We start from the raw sequence: 18342 nt of genomic DNA, 5'->3' as shown, positions 1-18342 counted from the left end.
GCTTCCAATCCCAACAAAGCACAAAATTATCTTAAAATTTATTTTAAAAATTGTTTTCACATGTAATTGTAAAAATAAAAGGTTACTAAAAAATTGAATCATCCTAAAGCCAATTGGTGCATGGATTTTTTTTTTGAACTAGCTTTTCCCACAATCCAACTGCTAAAATGGAGTCGCTTAGCATCTTTTTATCCATTAATAATAATAGTAGCTAAAATTTATATAATACTTCAACAATTACAAATCTATTAATATATTATCTTCTTTCTCATAGTTCAGTAGAGACATGGCTTTGCAAAGGAATAGTATGTTATATATGTATGTATGCATAGTTCAATGGAATGGTCTTATTTCCTTTTAAATTTTTTAGTCTCTTTTTCCTTTGAAGTTTCCATAATTGCAGACCACTAGAGTAGTTTTACAATAAAGTATAAAAATATTGAAAGCTTACTCATTCTTTCTGTGTTATTCTAACCTAAGAAGTCCACTGCATACTGAATAAATCAAATATTCCTATTCCATGAGTTTCTGATTATGTCCTACTGATTCCTCTCCTTCCACCCTTTACTCATTGTAGTAGATAGCATGTTCCTTAAAAGTAAAACTCAAATTCCCTGTTACAATATAATCAGAATGATTCGGTGAACTCCAGTGGTTTCCTGTCACCTTCAGGATCAAATATAAAATCCTCTCTTGGTTGTTCAAAGCTCCTCCTAACCTGTGCTTGCCCCCTCTCTGTTCCAACTTTTCATGCTGTTTGCATCTTAACCACTTCCATGTACTCTATGACCCAGTGACACTAGCCTCTTGACTATCCTTTGCATAAAGCACTTCATCTCCCAACTCCAGACATTTTCTTTGGCTTGCAATTCTTTTTGCTTTTCATCTCCACCTTCCTGACTTCCTTCAAGTCTCAGCAACAATTCCATCTTCCACAGGAAACCTTTTCTAATCCCTCGTAATTCTATTTCCTTCTTTCCGTTGATTATTGCCAATTCATCCTGTCTATAACTTGTTGGTACATAGGTGTTTGCATATTTTTCCCCCAATGGACCATGAGATCCTTGAGAGCAGGGATTGGTTTTGCTTTACTTTGTATCTCTAGAGCTTAACATAATGTCTAGAACATATTAGGCTCTTAATTAATGTTTATTAACTGATTGATTATCTTATCAATTTGTTGAACTTCAGCAAAGTCCATTACTCTGATCAATTATTCAATTATTATTAATCCTGTGCCAACATTTTAAAATGGTAGCTCTGAATCCTAGTAGGAAAAAAATATGAGTTTACATGAGCAATTTTAGTGGTCAGGAGAAAGTAGAGAAATCAGTGCATTAAAAGGAAAACATAACTACTAAAATCTCTAAAATAAATAGTAAATACAGGTATGCTTCAATTTTGGAAAATACAATAGACTATTATCTAGATGTACAAAATAGATCATAGAACTTGAAAGTAGGCACCAACCTTGGGGATTGTCCCATGGTCCAACCTGCTCATTTTGCACGTGGGAACCTGGAGACTCAGACAGGTCAGGTAGCTCATTGGAAGTCATGAAACTAGTAATTATCAGAGTTAGGACTAGAACCCAGATCTTCCCACTCCTAATCGAGGGCTCTTTCTGAGAGGGAGAAGAGGTGCAACCAATTAGAGAGGTTGTAAAAGCAGTTACTTGAATGGTTCCTTTAAATAGTAAATTCCCTTAGTGCTCTTAAATGTTTGACAGATCATTAACTATTTGACAGATACTTGGTAGTGCAGAGGGAATGGAGGAGAAAAGTCAACCTAAAGCTGTGAACCATTGTCAATTAAAAGGTGTACTGAAAGTGAAAATAGCACATTTACGATGTAATTTTGTAAGTTAGCGCTAAGCCAGTTTGATTTAAAAAGTTTCATTGTACACATATATAGATATTTAGGGATAAATTTATCACTTTCAGAGAGTTATCTATAAGCTTAAATGCATACACACCTCCACATTGTCCATGATGGGTCAGGTATGTACTTCTGAATAATACAATAATGGAATACTGAAAAAGCATTATAATATATACACAATATAATAATTTTCTTAATTATTAAGCTGTAGAAGGAAGAGAAGGAAAAGTGATCTTGGAAAGTCTTGGTAAAATTAATTTTCTTACACCCACTTCTACTCCTACCTTCAACCCATGAAGTTTGTTTTCATAGAATAACCAAGTCTTTCTATTTGTGTTCATGTACTTTTTCACAGATGATTCAATGCCTAGAGTGTTTCTGGAACTAGATTTAGGAAGATATGAGTTTAAATCTATCCCGAGACACTTATTAGTTGTGTGACCCTGCACCAATCATTTAACCTGTCTGACTCGGTTCCCTCATCTGTAAAGTGAGTCATAATAATAGCACCTAACTCACAAAGTTGTTGTGAAGTTCAAATGGGATATTTCTAAGACACTTAGAATAATGCCTGGATCCTAGTAAGTACTTAATAAATTCTTCTTCCTTCTCCTCCCTCTCTCCCTCCCTCCCTTCCTTCCTTTTCCCCTTCCTTCATCCCTTCCTTCCAAATTGTGGACCCCTTCTCAAAATAACATTTTTAAATGTATTGTATAAAATTAACAAGATAGTAAGGAATCAATTATATTGAAATAAAGGCATATTTTCCCTCTCTTTGAGGTCTTGGAAATCCTGAAATATATTCATATATCCTCGATCTGATGGTTTTTAGCATCCTTCAAGAGACTATCCTCCATGGATAAGAAAACCCCATCAATTTTCTCATTTTCATAAGTGGTTTTCAAAATTCAGGAATCAAAGAGCCTAACAACGCTAAATGACATCATTCTTTCACTCAATATCCTGTTCCCCACCCTACCCCTAACTTCTTTCTACATGTATCAATGGTCGATACTTGGAGTCAACCTTGATTCATCTGTCTAGGTGGGATGAGAAATGGCACTTGGCCATTAACAGGGCTTTTTCTAACAAGTCAGTGCTGGTTGACATTACGCTATAGTTAGGAAAAAGGGAAGTTTATTTTCTAATGTTCATAATATGCAACTGCTCCTTGACTTCATCTTAACTTAACCACATCTTTGGTAAAGATCTCCACTCCTGCATTCCATTTGAGATAAGTTCCAGTACACAGGTATTTTTTTCTCTCTAGGGAATCAAAGCAGCAAATCTTTCTGGTAAGGAATACATTTTGTTTTTTTCGGGGGAAGAGTATGCACATGGCTAGTTCTAAGAGAGACTAAATAGTTTGTAATTAATTTCTTCATTATCCAACTTGTTCTGCCCTCTGTGGGGTCTAGTTTTCTCTTATTCAAGCACTCAATTCATTCCCTTGTCTAAACATTTTGCCACAAAATGATCTGAAACTTATTCACTCTGAAGCAGGAAAAAAACAGAACCTGTTGCCCTTCTTAAAGATATTTGCATTTGAGCCTCTAGCTCATTAACTCAATAAACCCACAAATTAATTAAGATTAAAATCAGCAATCAACAAAATTTTATTAAAATACTATTTTGTGCTTTGAAATGGCTATGGTATGTTGGCTTTTGAGTCCAAGGAAAGACGTGGGTTCAAATTCTTCTCTCATTTAGCATCCATATGGCCTTGGGGAAATTACTTAGGCTATCTAAGTTTCAGTTTTCTCATGCATAAAATGACACAGTTGGTTTGTTTCCAAGCTTTTCTGTTGTATTTCTATGATATTCAGATTCTAAAAATGGGAGAGCATTGTGATGAGGAAAATCAGGCAAAGTTTCATGGAAAAGATAATGCTTGAACTTGATTTTAAAGGAAACAAGGGATTTAAGAGGCAGAGGTGGGGAAGGACTGTGTTTCAGGTATGAGGGACAGCAAGTACAAAGGCATGGAGGCAGGAGATGGAATATTATGTGTGAGAAAAAAAAGTCATTTTGGCTAGATGTCAGATTTTGGGAAGGATTAATAAAGATTGGAAGGGTGGAAGGAAGTTATGAAGAACTTTAAAAGTCAAACAGAAGAGATTCTATTTAATCCTAAATACAATAAGGCACCACTAGAATTTACTAATCATTTACATGATCAGATCTGCCTTTTGGGAAAATCATTTTCACAGTTGTGTAGTCTATAAATTAGCCATGAGAAAGATCTGAAGTCAGGAGACCAATTAGGAAGCTGTTGCACTAATCTAGGTGAGAAGCAAGAGAGCCTGAATGAGGGAACTAGCCAGGATAGTAGAGAAAAGGAGACTGCTAAAGAAAAGATGCTGTGGAGGCAGAATGACAAGATTTGACAACTGATTGGATTCGTGGAATGAGGAAGAGGGAGACATCAAAGATAACCCAGAATTTTCAAACCCAAATCCCTGGCAGGATAATAGCACCCTTGGCAGAAATAGGGGAGATTTTTTTGGGGGGGAGGGAATGCTACTTTTGTACCTCATTGCATTTTGAAGCAAGAGGTTTGTCATATATGCATATATTATAAATACATTGATATATAAATATAATAAATTAATAACATATAGATATATATTTAAATAGACTAAATCTAAGCACATATAATGTAAAATTTAATGAATATGAAAGATGTCAACATTAGAAGAAAAAATTATAAGGATAATTTTAAAGCATCCTTTAAAAATAGTTGATAAAATGAAGAATTTTCATGGACAGATACTCAAGAAACTTAAATTATATAATTTTATTGATAACAATGCTGCCTAGCTCTATAAAGCTTGGCATTTACCAAGCAGTTTTCTTATATAATTATTCAGGGAGGTTGCTATATTAAATATTGCTTATTAAAATGACAGATACCAAAGCTCAGAAAGCGTATGTCTTCCCAATAATAATAGCTAATGCTTACCTTGTGCTTTAAGATTTGCAAATGCTTTATAATTATTTTCCCATTTAATCTTCACAACAGCTCTGGGTGGTAGGTGATATCATCATGTCCATTTTACAGATGGAGAAATTGAAACACAGAGATTAAATGATTTGCCTAAGGTCAAACACCTCCCAAGTGTCTGAGGCTGGATTTGAACTCAGGTCTCCTTGACTACAGACCTGGCACTCTGTCCACTGTACCACCTACCTAATATCGTAAAGCTCTGATCTAAAACTCAAAACCAGCTTACTTATGAAAAGTGAAGTATTCTTTTCATAATTTTCTCAAACTTTTTGGTCTCAGGACCCCTTAATACTCTTAAAAATTACTGAGAACCCCCAAAGAGCTTTTGTTTAGATTGGTTATATCACCCAATATTTTTTGTAAAAGAAATCAACATATTTAATATTACTGAAAAAAAAAAAACAGTAACAGTTTTAAACTTAGAGATGCTTTGAAAGGGACTGAAGAACCCCCAAGTGTCCTGGGACCAAATTTTGAGAATTTCCATATGACAGAATCAAATAACCTTTCCTAAAAAAATGAAAAGCCATATGGTTTCAAAGTAAGAGTGATGGACTTTAAGATACCTTTAAGATCCCATCCATCTCTAGCTATATGAGTCTATGAAATTTTTATGTTTACAGATAATGATATTAAGGCCAGACACTTAAAAGGGCTTACTTACAGTTCCAAGATGATCAGGGCCAGAACCATTCCTAGGATGAATTTGCATTTTCTTCTACATGTTCTCATTAAACTAACTTTGCAAAACAATGGTTTGTCATATGTAGTCATGCCAAGAAGAATGTTAATGACGTACAGAAAGTGATATGATAATTACACTCAAGATTATTTTGTGATAAAAATGAATAAAGTGAAGGCAATTATTATAAGTGCATGCTGTGTAGTTCAATCTGCATACTATTCATAAGGATAAATACATACAAATAAGAAAAATATGTGTGTACTTAGTTACTATTAGATGACAGTATGAGGAATGATATGACAGCATATTTAATAATGGCTGGTAAACCTCTAAGTGATGTCCCCATTTCATAGTGCTCCTCATAGGAGATTAATAAGATAACCATGATTTTTATTGCCATTATCATGCATTCATTATTTCTGTAAATGCCTTTTTGGAAACTATACTGTTAGGGCAAATTAAAAAAAAAAGATTTGTTTGAAATTTGGGTCATAAACATCTGAATAATGTGTTTGTGTTGGGAGATTTTATTTCCCTGGTGTAGCTTTTCTCGTTGTCTTGGTTTACCTTTTCTTCTTCCTTCCTTCCTTCCTTCCTTCCTTCCTTCCTTCCTTCCTTCCTTCCTTCCTTCCTTCCTTCCTTCCTTCCTTCCTTCCCTCCTTCCCTCCTTCCCTCCTTCCTTCCTTCCTTCCTTCCTTCCTTCCTTCCTTCCTTCCTTCCTTCCTTCCTTCCTTCCTTCCTTCCTTCCTTCCTTCCTTCCTTCCTTCTTTAGGATCCATTTAATACTCCTTTTTGCCATAACTCTAATAGTAATAGTAATTTATGCACAGACATGAGAGATCTCTAGATTTTTGTTTTTAAATGAATCATACCTTTTTTTGGTGACTGGCTGAAACCAAACATGTTATATTCAAAAAGTTTGATGGTAATGAAAGAATGAATACATTTCATGCTTGTATTTTTGCTTCTCTTTGCACCTCATTTAGACTTTGGGGCTTACCAAGCTAGAAGATTTAAAGTAAATCCACAGAATATGAAGGAGAATGTTTTGAAACAGCAAGTTGGCTTCTATTACTTGTTTTTTATTATTTTTGTTTTAAAGGTTTTAAAATCTAAACTGCAAATTAAAATGCGATATAATATCTATGCTCAATATGTAAAAAACATCAAGCATGCACAGAGGCTTGCAGATACACATAGATACATATTTCTTCATTAGGGAAATTTTTCCTTTATATCATATTAACTAGTTATTTCAATTATTTTAAAATGCATAGTCAAGTTCATAGGCAAAATTCATGGAAGTTAATTTTGTAAAGAAAAGTTTTCATCTAAGGGAGCTGGACCTCTAATCCTATACACTCATTTAATATTTACATCAATGTTATGGGGAGCTCTAGATGTCTACAAAAATGCCAAAAGATAATAAAATTTGATAGAAAATTTCAGCACTTCCATCCACTTTCTGTTTGAAGAAGGCACTTCTTTCTCTTACATAATCACTGAATATTAAATTTAGGGATGATTACAGAGGTATTCATTAATGTATTTTTTTTACTCTTTCCATTCTATAAAAGAGCAATCATTTGTCATAGATTACGTATCTAGAAGTTCTTAAAGGATACTATAGACATTATTTTTATATATATACTCATATGAAGATATATTTAAGATACACGAATAATATTAATATATGTGATGACACACGAACATATATAGTATTATCATGGATACATATACATATATTTACAAAAACCATAACCATAAAGATGAAAATGATCAGTCATTAGTGTCATGACAAATATTTAACAATTGGTTCTCCAGAAAAAAAGGTATACGTGACATATTTTAAAATTTAATCTGAATTATTTGACATTTTTTGTATCACTTTCTTAAGTGCACAAAACGATAAATCAAGCCCTGATGTGTAGCACTTGCTCACTTCTGAGGTATTTGCACTCTGAAAATTTAACAATTAGCCTCCTGAGAGCTGGTTCAAACTGTGTCCAATACACCTCTATGTTAAGTTCTCTACTACAATCTTTCTCTGATGACTCTTCATGATGTATAAATAACCCAGGAGTATGAAAGTAGACCTCAGATTGGGATAGAATCTAACAATTGGGAAAAGAAGCAAAGATATATATGGAATTATATGACTGATATTCATTTCATCACAATCAGGTCTTTTGAGGACAGTCCCAGTGGTGGACTTTATGTCTGCCTGACAAAGACAAATTAAACTGTATTCATAGAGGTTCAGTTACCAAAAAGTTGACCACTGTGGAATGAGTTACATTTTAGTCCTAGAAATTCATGAAACCATCTGCTAAGAAGACTATTGAGGCTGTGAGTTGTGTCAGTGTAGAGAACTTGCAGAAATCACAGATGTTTTAAAGAACTGAAGACTGAAGTAAGCAAAGAGGAAGTCTGGTGACTAACAACTTGGACCACCATTCAATTGTCCTGGAACAAGTGTTTAAAATCTAGGCTCTGCAGACAGAAACCAGTAGTGAACTTTTTGATCACGCAACATGCAAGCCTATTTAAAATAAATGCAAATTATTCTGGCTTCCAAGTGTCAATATTTTTTTTTTTGAAGTTTCCTCGCAGATATTATGATCAGATGCACTTAATTATAGAGTGTTTTAAATACATTCATCTGCTAAGTGACACAAAACAGAAAGATCCAAAGGGGAAATATGCTGAACTTTTAGAAAATTTAAAATAAATTTAAATTTCAGTGTTCACAGGAGCACATTTATATTACCATTATATTGCCCATATGTTTTTGTTTTTCCTCAGCTCAAAATAAGCTAGCGTTTATGAGGGTAGCTGATTTCTAAAAGGGAAATAGTGACACAATTAAAAGAAAAGGAGTTTGGGAGTGATGTCTATAATGAATAACATGAACTGAATCACCCGTTTCAAGTTTGAGATTACCCATCTATTTAAAATGATTGCACATCCATCTGTCTTCTGGTCAAATGTTCACAGCTCATGAAAATAAAAGTCTGAGAGAAACCTTAGAGTCCTAGATACAATGGTCTCTCTGAAGTGACATCAGTTATCCCGTCTAAATCATCTTCCAGGTAAGGCTCTTTATGATTTTGCAACAAGCAAGCAAGAATTAAAAAAAAAAAACATAAGCACATTATTATTATTATTTACAAAAATGAACTGTATTTATAGTTCAACTGATGTTGAGTTAGCTTCTGCATCAGAAATCCACACATGACTTTTGAGAGCCATAAGCCATTCTGTTAGTCATTAACTTTTTTAAAAAAAATGCTTATTTTTCACTTAATAAGCATTTACTTTTTCTTCATCCCACCTGACCTTTCCAAAAACAAAAACAAAAAAATCTCTTGTAGCACATATGATAGTCAATAGACAATAAGGCATGAGTCTAAAAGGATGAAGATAAAATATATGACTTACTTCCTGGAAGAAAGGTGGTGAATTTAAAATGGAATAAAGAAGGTAGATTTTTAGACATGGCAATTCTGGGACTTTGTCTTTCCAGGCTATGCATCTATGTATTGAGGGTTTTTAAAAAATACTCAATGAAGGGTGAGGGATGATTATGGGGAGGACTTTTTTAAATAGAAGGAGTGAGTCTCTTAGAAGAGATTGATACATAACAGGGAGATATTTGAGTGATATAAAAAAGCATGTTGACACAAAATTCTATTTTGAAATATATCAATCAAAGCAAATTTGAGCATTGACTGTATCCAAAGATTTTTGCTTCATTTATCATCTTGAGCTCATCAGCCTTCTGTCAGGTGGTGGGTAGCATTATCCATTATCCGTTTTTCGAAATCATGATTGGTCATTGCATTGATCATAGTTCTTAAGTATTTCAAAGTTCTTTGTCTTTACAATAGTGGTTTTATTGTATCACTTGTTCCCTTGTTTCTACTCAGTTCCTTCTCAATTAGTTTAAAAAGTTTTGAATTTCTCTGAAGTTGTCCTTTTCACAAATTCTTATAATTATGTTCAATTTCATTCATATACAATAATTTGCTTAGTCATTCTTTAATTGCAAGGCACCCCCTTAACTTACTGCCCTTATTCTACTTCTGATCAAACTTGGTTAAAAAAAGGATAATAGCTTTAGTGTTAATGTACAATACACCAAACCTCCAGAGGGAAAGCATGGTATGATGGGTAACAAATAGAAAAAAAAATCCCTGGGAAAATAAAAATGTGTGTCTGTTTTAGTAACAAAGAACTACAAAGAAAGACAGTGCCCATCGTGTGAAGAACGGTTGAATAAACTGTGATGTATGATGTAAGATAATAGCAGTAGTTATCATTTATATACGCCTTCAGGTTTGCAAAATACTTCATATACATTGTCTCCTTTGATCATTACCATAACCCTGTGCAGTAGAAGTTATTATAATCAACATTTTACAAATGAGGAAACAAAGGCTGAGAAGGGTTAAGTAACTTGCCCAAGTTCATGTAGCTTGTAGTAATTGTCCAAGAGACTGAATATGAATGCAGGTCTTCTCAATTTCAGGACTGATGTTCCATCCACTGTACCATCCCTCATTCATCATTTGAATAAAGCCAGTCATTGTGAATTTGCTTTTGTACTACTGTTGACCCTCCTAACTTTTATTTGCCATAATCCTGACGTTTTACGTATGTGTTTGTAATTTATAATGACAGAGATTCTTCCCCCCCAACCTTTTTTTTTTTTTTACAAGAGGATTCTTCTCAATAGTGCAGAATGTATTGTGTACATTGACTGTGATGTGATAAGAGCCTGAGCTAATCTATGGGGTCATCTCCTCCTACTGTGGTAAAATAGTTTTAACATGTGTAAAGTAGTTTCAGTTGCTGTTTGGAGCAAAATGAAATCTGACAGTCATATATATAATCCTATATATTAAATCTGAGCCTCCTGGAAATTGCATCTATGATAAAAATGCATTGGTCTCTCTTCAATAAAGTAGGTGGAATTTAAATTTTAAGTATGGCCCATGTTCATATTTTTCAAATAATAGTACTTGATGCCAGTAACTTGAGGGTAAAGAGGATGAGAGATGGTTTTCATCAGCACCTCTGTTAAGTGCAAAGGGCCACATAGGAAGATGGTGATTTAATGAAAGGTTCCCTAAGTCTTTAATAAATAATTATTCTCATATCTTGTAAGTGAAAATAGCATTTATGTTCTCACCTTGTTTTGATGAATAGGGAAAACATGGAAGAGGAAAATAAAGTGACTTGCCTAAATGCTTTATAATTATTTGCTGATGATTTCTTAAAGGCTCTTGAAGTTTTAATTTTTCAAGTAGTAGAGAATAAAAGAATTATATTTTTTCTGAATCCATTATTTCAGTTTCAATAAGCAAAACCTCATAAATACATACATATAACATTGAAAATACACCAATAAAAATAGTCAGAACTATTTCCTTTGAGTCATTTAATGATACTTTATATTCAAAGGAACATAAATTTAGAGCTGATTCTCTAATCCAATTCCTTTATTTTACAAATGAGCACAGTGCCTGGCACATAGGACCTGCCCAATTAGTGGTTATTGATAATATTGTCAATTTTTATTTCCTAGTATGTTTATAAGAAGCTAATTATAGTAGATTAAAAGTAGAGTCTACTGGGTGTTTCTGTAAAATAAACCATTTTCATAAAATTTTATAACTCTTATCCCCAATACTCATGCATTTGTAGCATCATTTGAAAAAATGAAAAAAAAAAGGTTCCACATATGTGAATATCTAAGTCATAAGAAGGCACCTTCAATCAGTAGTTAGTAAATACTTAGATACTCATGATCTGAGATATGTTTTGTGGCAAGAAAATGAAGATAATAAAAGAGGAGTATCTTCTTCATTTTGTAACTAGAGATAGAGTAGAAAACTTTGGCGAGAGTTAATATGACCTTGAGACTAATCCTAAGTCAACCACTAAATCAATTTGTGACCTTCACCATTTAAGTTAGCCATGCCATATGTCAATTTCCTCTTCATTGAAATAAGGTCTTTTACTAGAAGACCTCAAAGATCCCTTCTGACTTTGAAAAAAAAGGAGGCAGTTCTGAGGTGAAATCTGTTATTTGAATTATACTGTGAAATGTGCTCATCTGTTGGCTCCACTGAGAGACTAAATGGATATTTGGGAGAAGAAAAGGGGAATGTTTGGGAGAAATAGCTGGCGCCATTTTCAAAAAGCCCTCCATCCACCAAACAAAACATGAAAATGCACAGGAATGGGAGATGAGCAAAACTACATAATTGAAATACAGATCTAGAAATATAACTGTGATTTCTCTACTGTCCAAAAGAAGAGGGAAAGAAGAGAGACAGACAAAAGCAGACAGTAGCAGAGAGACAAAGAGAGACAGACAGAGACAGACTGACAGAGACATAGAAACATGGAGACAGAAACAGGTATAGGAAAATAGACAGAAACAGATACAGAGAAATAGAGAGAAAGAGAGAAAAAAATAGAGCAAGAACCAAAAAAGGACAGAGACAGACAGAGAGACAAAACCAGAGAGACAGAGACAGAAACAAAGACAGAGAGAGACAGGGAGACAGAGAAAGTGGTTCTTTCCTCCTGGGCTGGTCAGGGTTAGAGGTGAATGGAGGAGAAATGAGAAAGTGTCAGTTTCAAATTGCTAAGTGCTTGCAGACAGACCCAAGGCACGCCCCTAACAGCAGGGCCGCCAGTCTACTTCTTTGCCTGGGCTGAGTAGCCCTAACAGAGGGGCTATGTTCAGAGCTCAGGATTCCTGGCTCCCAGGCTGGTGCTACACTGACATTCCTTCCATCAAATTAAAGTCTCCAAGTTAACTTTATGATCAGAGGCAATAAGTAACAGTACTCTGCTGACATGATTTTTATTTTGTAGAGCGTGAAGAAATTAAGGGGAAAAAAAAAAACCAAATCTGAGTTAAATTTCCCTTACCCATAGTGGTTTTTACTAAGACAACACGCTTTAAATATAAAGAATATTGGCCTTTTAAAAAATGTCTTTCTAAATAATGATGTTGTAGATAAGTTGCTTTCTCTACAATGCAAAATTTAGATTTTTTAACATGTCAATAATAGAAGGCATAGTACAGAGTAAAGAAATACAGCTCAAATATAAAATCCTCTACATTTTTAACATCTCTCCCTCCTTCCTCCCTCCCCCTCCCTTTCCCTCCTTCCATCTCTCTGTCTCTCTCTGTCTTTCTGTCTCTGTCTCTCTGTCTCCGTCTGTCTCTGTCTGTCTGTCTGTCTGTCTCTCCCTCTCTCTCTCTCCCTCCCTCCCTCTCCCCTCCTCTTTCACACAACAGCATTTCAAAAGGTAGATGACTGTGAAATATACTTTGGTTCTTCATGTTAGTGCTCCAACATTAGTCTGACTTTAATAGTCTGGGATGATTTCAGCTTATAAATCTTCAACTGGAGGATAAAGTTCAAGTAGATAAAATCAAACAGATGTTGGTGGGAGGATTTCTTCATGACCCATAAAAGTGCTATCATCAAAGCCTACCATCATTTGTTTTGAATTATTACATTGTTATCAAAAGGACTGCAGCAGTCTGTTTGTTGAGAAATTGGATCTGTTTATCTGAAAACAGAACAAAGATGCCAGGCTCAGGCGTTCCTGGGAAAGTGTGGTTTGCCTGATGGCTGACACGGTAGGGTAGCTGGAAGAGGTTGTGATTGACACTTGTCAGCAAATATGGCAGCTTCCAGCACTTTGACAAATGATTTCCTTCTGAAAAATGGCATGAGATGGTACCGTGCTAACAAAAAGTGCGAGGAAAATAAAACTAACCCTCAAAGTACAGGAAAACATTCTGGGAACTTAGTGCCTAATTAGATGTTAGAGAAAATATGGTTAATTTATGTGGAATGTAAATGAACGAATAGTAAGTGCTAATCAGATGCTCACAAGTCATTTGTCCTGATATAATATTATTTTAAGTGTATAGATGAAGACTTTTAAATAGGAACACCTTTCACCTGTTTTTGTACTTGGAAGTAGGGGTGGAGAAACATTATTTTTTGTTACTTACAGAGATTACTTTATTTCTACTCGTGATTTATTTCCTTTTCTTAAAAAATCCAGCATAGCTATGATGTGCTGTGTCAGCACTGGAAGCAACTGAAGAATGAGATTAACACTTTAGTTGTCACTGTCTAAAAACACAAAGAATTAATTCAGTTTAATGAATTAAACTGGTTAGATAGCAGTTTGAAAATAATCTGGAAGCAGTTGATTGGTTAATCAACTGAAAGGTCAATAGGATTGAAGAGAGATACAGGAGCTAAAAAATGCTTACCCAACTTGGGGCTGTATTGAGAGAGACATGTAGTGTCTAGAAATGGTGTGTGTATGTGGGGTGTGTGTGTGTGTGTGTGTGTGTGTGTGTGTGTGTGTGTATCCATGTGTGTAGACTTATGGCATTGAAGGATTGGAGAGGGAGTGGCATCACTGCTATATTCTGCCCTAGACAGCATACATCAGGAGCATTCCATTTTGCTCTGATTCTCAAATATTGAAAAGGACATTGACAAGTCATTTCATGTCTAGCTCAGTGACCAGGCTGATGATGAGCACGCCGTTTGAGGATTGGCGGAAGTACCAGTCAATGTTTAGACTGGACCAGGGAAGACCAGGGAGGTGAGTGGCGCTATCTTCAGGTATTTGATGGGCTTTCATGTGGAAGAGGGATTAGACTTGTTTTGCTTGACCCCAGAGGGCAAGAAAAGCAGTGTTAGTAAGTGACATGGAAGGCATATTTGGTTTTAATGAAAGGAAAAACTTCCTAACAATTAGAGCTCTCTTAGAGCTTGGAGGATGGGCTGGCTCCAGCTGTGGCATCTTCCCCTCTGCTGGAGGCCTTCAGGTGGAGACTGAATCATCACTTTTGGGGGGACTGTGGAGAGGGCGTTCCTGTGAATGGGTGAAGTCCCTTCTACCCTGAGTTTCTATGAAATATGTTGTCAGTCCCTGATAAACCATTTCAAATACCTTCTTCTTCATAGCTCTTTCTCTGACTTCCCTGACTCTAGTTTATCTCCTTTCTGAACAGTTTGTGTCACAGAGGCAATGTGATATATCGAAAGGAACACTAAACCAAGAGCCAGAGGAGCATTATTATGTAAGACCTATTTGACCTTGACCCAATCATTTAAATAAAATCAATGAAAGTAAAAAAAAAGATGGGATTTGATGACCTCTAGGTAACTTTCTAGATCTAAATCTAGGATCTTAACCTAGAATTTCATGATATATTTTCAAATGATTGACTTCTCTATCTCATGCATTTGTCTTCTTTCTCTAGCTTAAATATAAACTCCCTGAGGGCAGGGACCATATTTTAGGAGCCTTCTCTTTTCTCCACATAAAATCTAGTACTAATGCTGAGCCCATGAGGAATACACTCGATCCAGCAACAAGCAAAGCACCTGAAATTTCATTTAAGCCAATACTTTATTGGCAAAGTACCTATTTGACTGCATAATCTCTTATAATTTATTCTTGCTAAAATAATGAGAAATTTGTCTTACACCAATGGAGGGTCTTAATTTTGTTTCCAGAAAATGGAGTTCTTTGTTTAGGGCATCTTGTGGAAGTTGCAGTAACAGACATGAATTGGTACTATCCACAATATGCCTACACATTCTACCTACAGCAGCAACGACAAACGAGAATAGATGTTTATATAACACCTACTATGTGCCAGGCTCTGTGCTAATTGCTTCACAAATATTATTGTATTTGATCCTCATAACAGCCTTGGGAGGTAGGTGAGATTATTATCCCTATTTTTGCAGATAAAGAAAATGAAGCAATCTGAGGTTAAGTGACTTGCCCAGGGTCACACAAAATACTGATGGTATTTGAGACTGCATTTGAACTCAGATAGGTGACGCTTCCTGACTCCAGACCCAGCATTCTATTCACAAATGTGATATAATTACAAGCATAGAATGCTTTCTCTATTTTTTGAAAGGACGATAAAAAATCAAACATTATAAATGGTAATATATTATATGTGGGAAACATTGCTTGGATAGTGATAGCGCCATAGGGATGGGAGGGATTTTAAGAGACCAGTTAGAGCATCTAATCCCTTAAGAAAGTGCTGTGTTTAGATATGAAAGAGATTATTGTCCATCAAGAGAAGAATTTCTATTGTCTTCCTCAGAGACTTGCAATAGGAAGGGAAATTCCCATATTCAAAAAATACTTTCTTATTTATAAACTTAACCCTTTTCTGCTGCTTCTAAAAGCAACAGTGCTTTACTAAGTGCTTATTAAACTTAGCAAAGCTTAAAATTTCATTAAGACATTTGGGACACCCTGTATAATGAACATCATAGTAATTAACATTTATACTTAATGTTTGCAAAGCACTTTACATATATTATGCAAATCATCTCATTATGCAATGATTTCATTTAAACAAGTGGCAAGTTCGGAATGGTGTTTGCTAGCAATTCTTTATTTTGTTGTTCCGTAATTTCAGACTCTTTGCGAGTCCATTTGGGGTTTTCTTGGCAAAGTTACAGGAGTGGTTTACCATATTCTTCTCCAACTCATTTCCCAGATGAGAAAACCAAGGCAAACATGGTTAAGTGACTTGTCCAGGTTCACCCAGACACCCATATTTGAATTCAGCAAGATGAGTCTTCTGGACTTCAGACCCAGTACTCTATCCACTGTGCCACTTAGCTGTGCAATTAGTTATCAATGCTTAACAAACTAATATTTTAATAATAGCAATGTTTAATAATAAATTTAATATTTTAATAATAAAATAATCTAGCATTTTTAAACTACAGTGATGCAAAGATCATTCTAGAAGCACTTGTGTCAAGTTGCTGATAAAACTGACTGAAATTCATAGTGATCTTTGCGCTAATGCTTTGGTTGACTTTGGATTTCAGATGCCTACATAATATGGGGTATCAGGTCAAATATCTCTTAATTACTCTCTTCCTCTTCAGGTTACTTTTATCAGTGGTATCAAACTCAAATAGAAATGGGGATTGCTAATGCATACATAAGAATCTCTGTGGGTTATAGATTGACAGAAAACCATATGTTAACATTATCAACATCTTATTGTACTTTTATTAATTTTGTTAAATTTTCTCCTTAATCTGGTTTAGGTAGGAAGGCTGGTTATTTGATACCTCCTACTTTATGATCTCTAATTATCCAACTCCTCCCCACCCCTAGTCTTAAAGGACTCTAAGCTTGTTGAGGGTGGAAACTATTTCATTTTTGTTCTTCTTATCTGTTCAAAATCCACTTCTTGTAAACCTCCTTCTGACCCATTGTCCTATCCTCTCATAGCTTGTGGTCTGAGAGGTCTGGAAACCACTACTGCTGCCACTGATTCAGTCATCCTGAGTCCTGCTCCTGGGTTGCTGGGGCCCAGTCTATGCTGGTACAGCCTGTGCTGGACCAAGCTCTTCTCTCACCCTGGTGCAACAAACTTTTCCTGAAGACATTCTGAGTTATCTTGGGCTGGAGAAATGTTTCACTCTGTCTTTTTGTGAGTGCTGCTGCTCTAAAATTTGTTTAGAAGTCATTATTTAAAGGTATTTGGGGGAGTTTGAGGGAGAGCTCAGGGGAGTCTCTACCTTTCCTCTGCCATCTTGGCTCCACCTCCTGTTCTGTTCATCTCTTGTTCGTACATGGTTGTTTGCAGTTGTCTCTCCCATTACACTGTAACGTTCTTAAAAGCAAGGACTGCATTCTGTGTTTTTCTTCTCTTTATGTCTTCTAGGCTTAGCACAATACCTGGCACATAAGAAGGGGAGAAAAGAAACATGCATTTATCAAGCACCTATTCTGTGCCTGGAATTGTGCTAAGCATTTTACGCAATATTATTTCTTTTGATTCTTGCAATAACCTTGTGAGGTATCCTCAGATGAAGGAACTGAGGCAGACAAGGCTAAGTGACTCACGCAATCAGCAAATATCTAAGACTAGATATGGACTCAGGCCTTCTTCACCCTAGACCCATCCTTCTAACCATTGTGCCACCTTGCTGCTTCTGGCAAAGAGGCCCTTACATGTTTGTTAATTATTTGAAAAGCTCGATGAGTCAAATGCAGCCAAATATGGTAGTCCAAAAACTAATGTAACTCATGATTTCATCAACAGATGTATTTCCTTCCAGCAGTGTAGATCACAAACTCTTCATGTCTTTTCTTCATATGAAATTCTTTTCATATTCTGCCACAGATCCTCCTGAAGCTTCACACAATTCACGAGGGATTTTTCTGTTTGTCTTTCACATTTTGAGCATACCAGTGAACCATCCTCAGGCTTTATATGTTATTCTTGACATGTGCTACATGACTGACTTTCCTTTTACTCTCCTCATATGTTGCCTGAAGGATGCCCCTCAATACCATTTGTTGTAAATGGGACATCCATGAAAATATACTGTCTTCTCCCACCATGCATTATCCTATGGGTTGGTAAAAACATTGATTCTTCAAAGATTGCGCTCTGTCTAATATTTGCAACAACATCGCATCACCAGGAAAATATTTGGGTTAAAAGGATGACTCGTTGAGCCAAGCAGCAGATTGGGCTCATTAAAAACATTGTGCAATTTCCTAAATTCCATTCAGCCTGAGGTCTTATTTTTCTTCTTCATTTTTAGGCCCAATTCACTCGTCCTAAGCACAGACTGCAGCAAGTGTCTGTATGCACTTCACTGATGCTTTGACTCAAAGGATTCGTTGTTCAATTATACATCATTGT

This window comes from Notamacropus eugenii, chromosome 7 (assembly GCF_028372415.1).
Source record: "Notamacropus eugenii isolate mMacEug1 chromosome 7, mMacEug1.pri_v2, whole genome shotgun sequence".
Classification (NCBI taxonomy): Eukaryota; Metazoa; Chordata; class Mammalia; order Diprotodontia; family Macropodidae; genus Notamacropus; species Notamacropus eugenii.
This window is presented reverse-complemented; position numbering follows the sequence as displayed.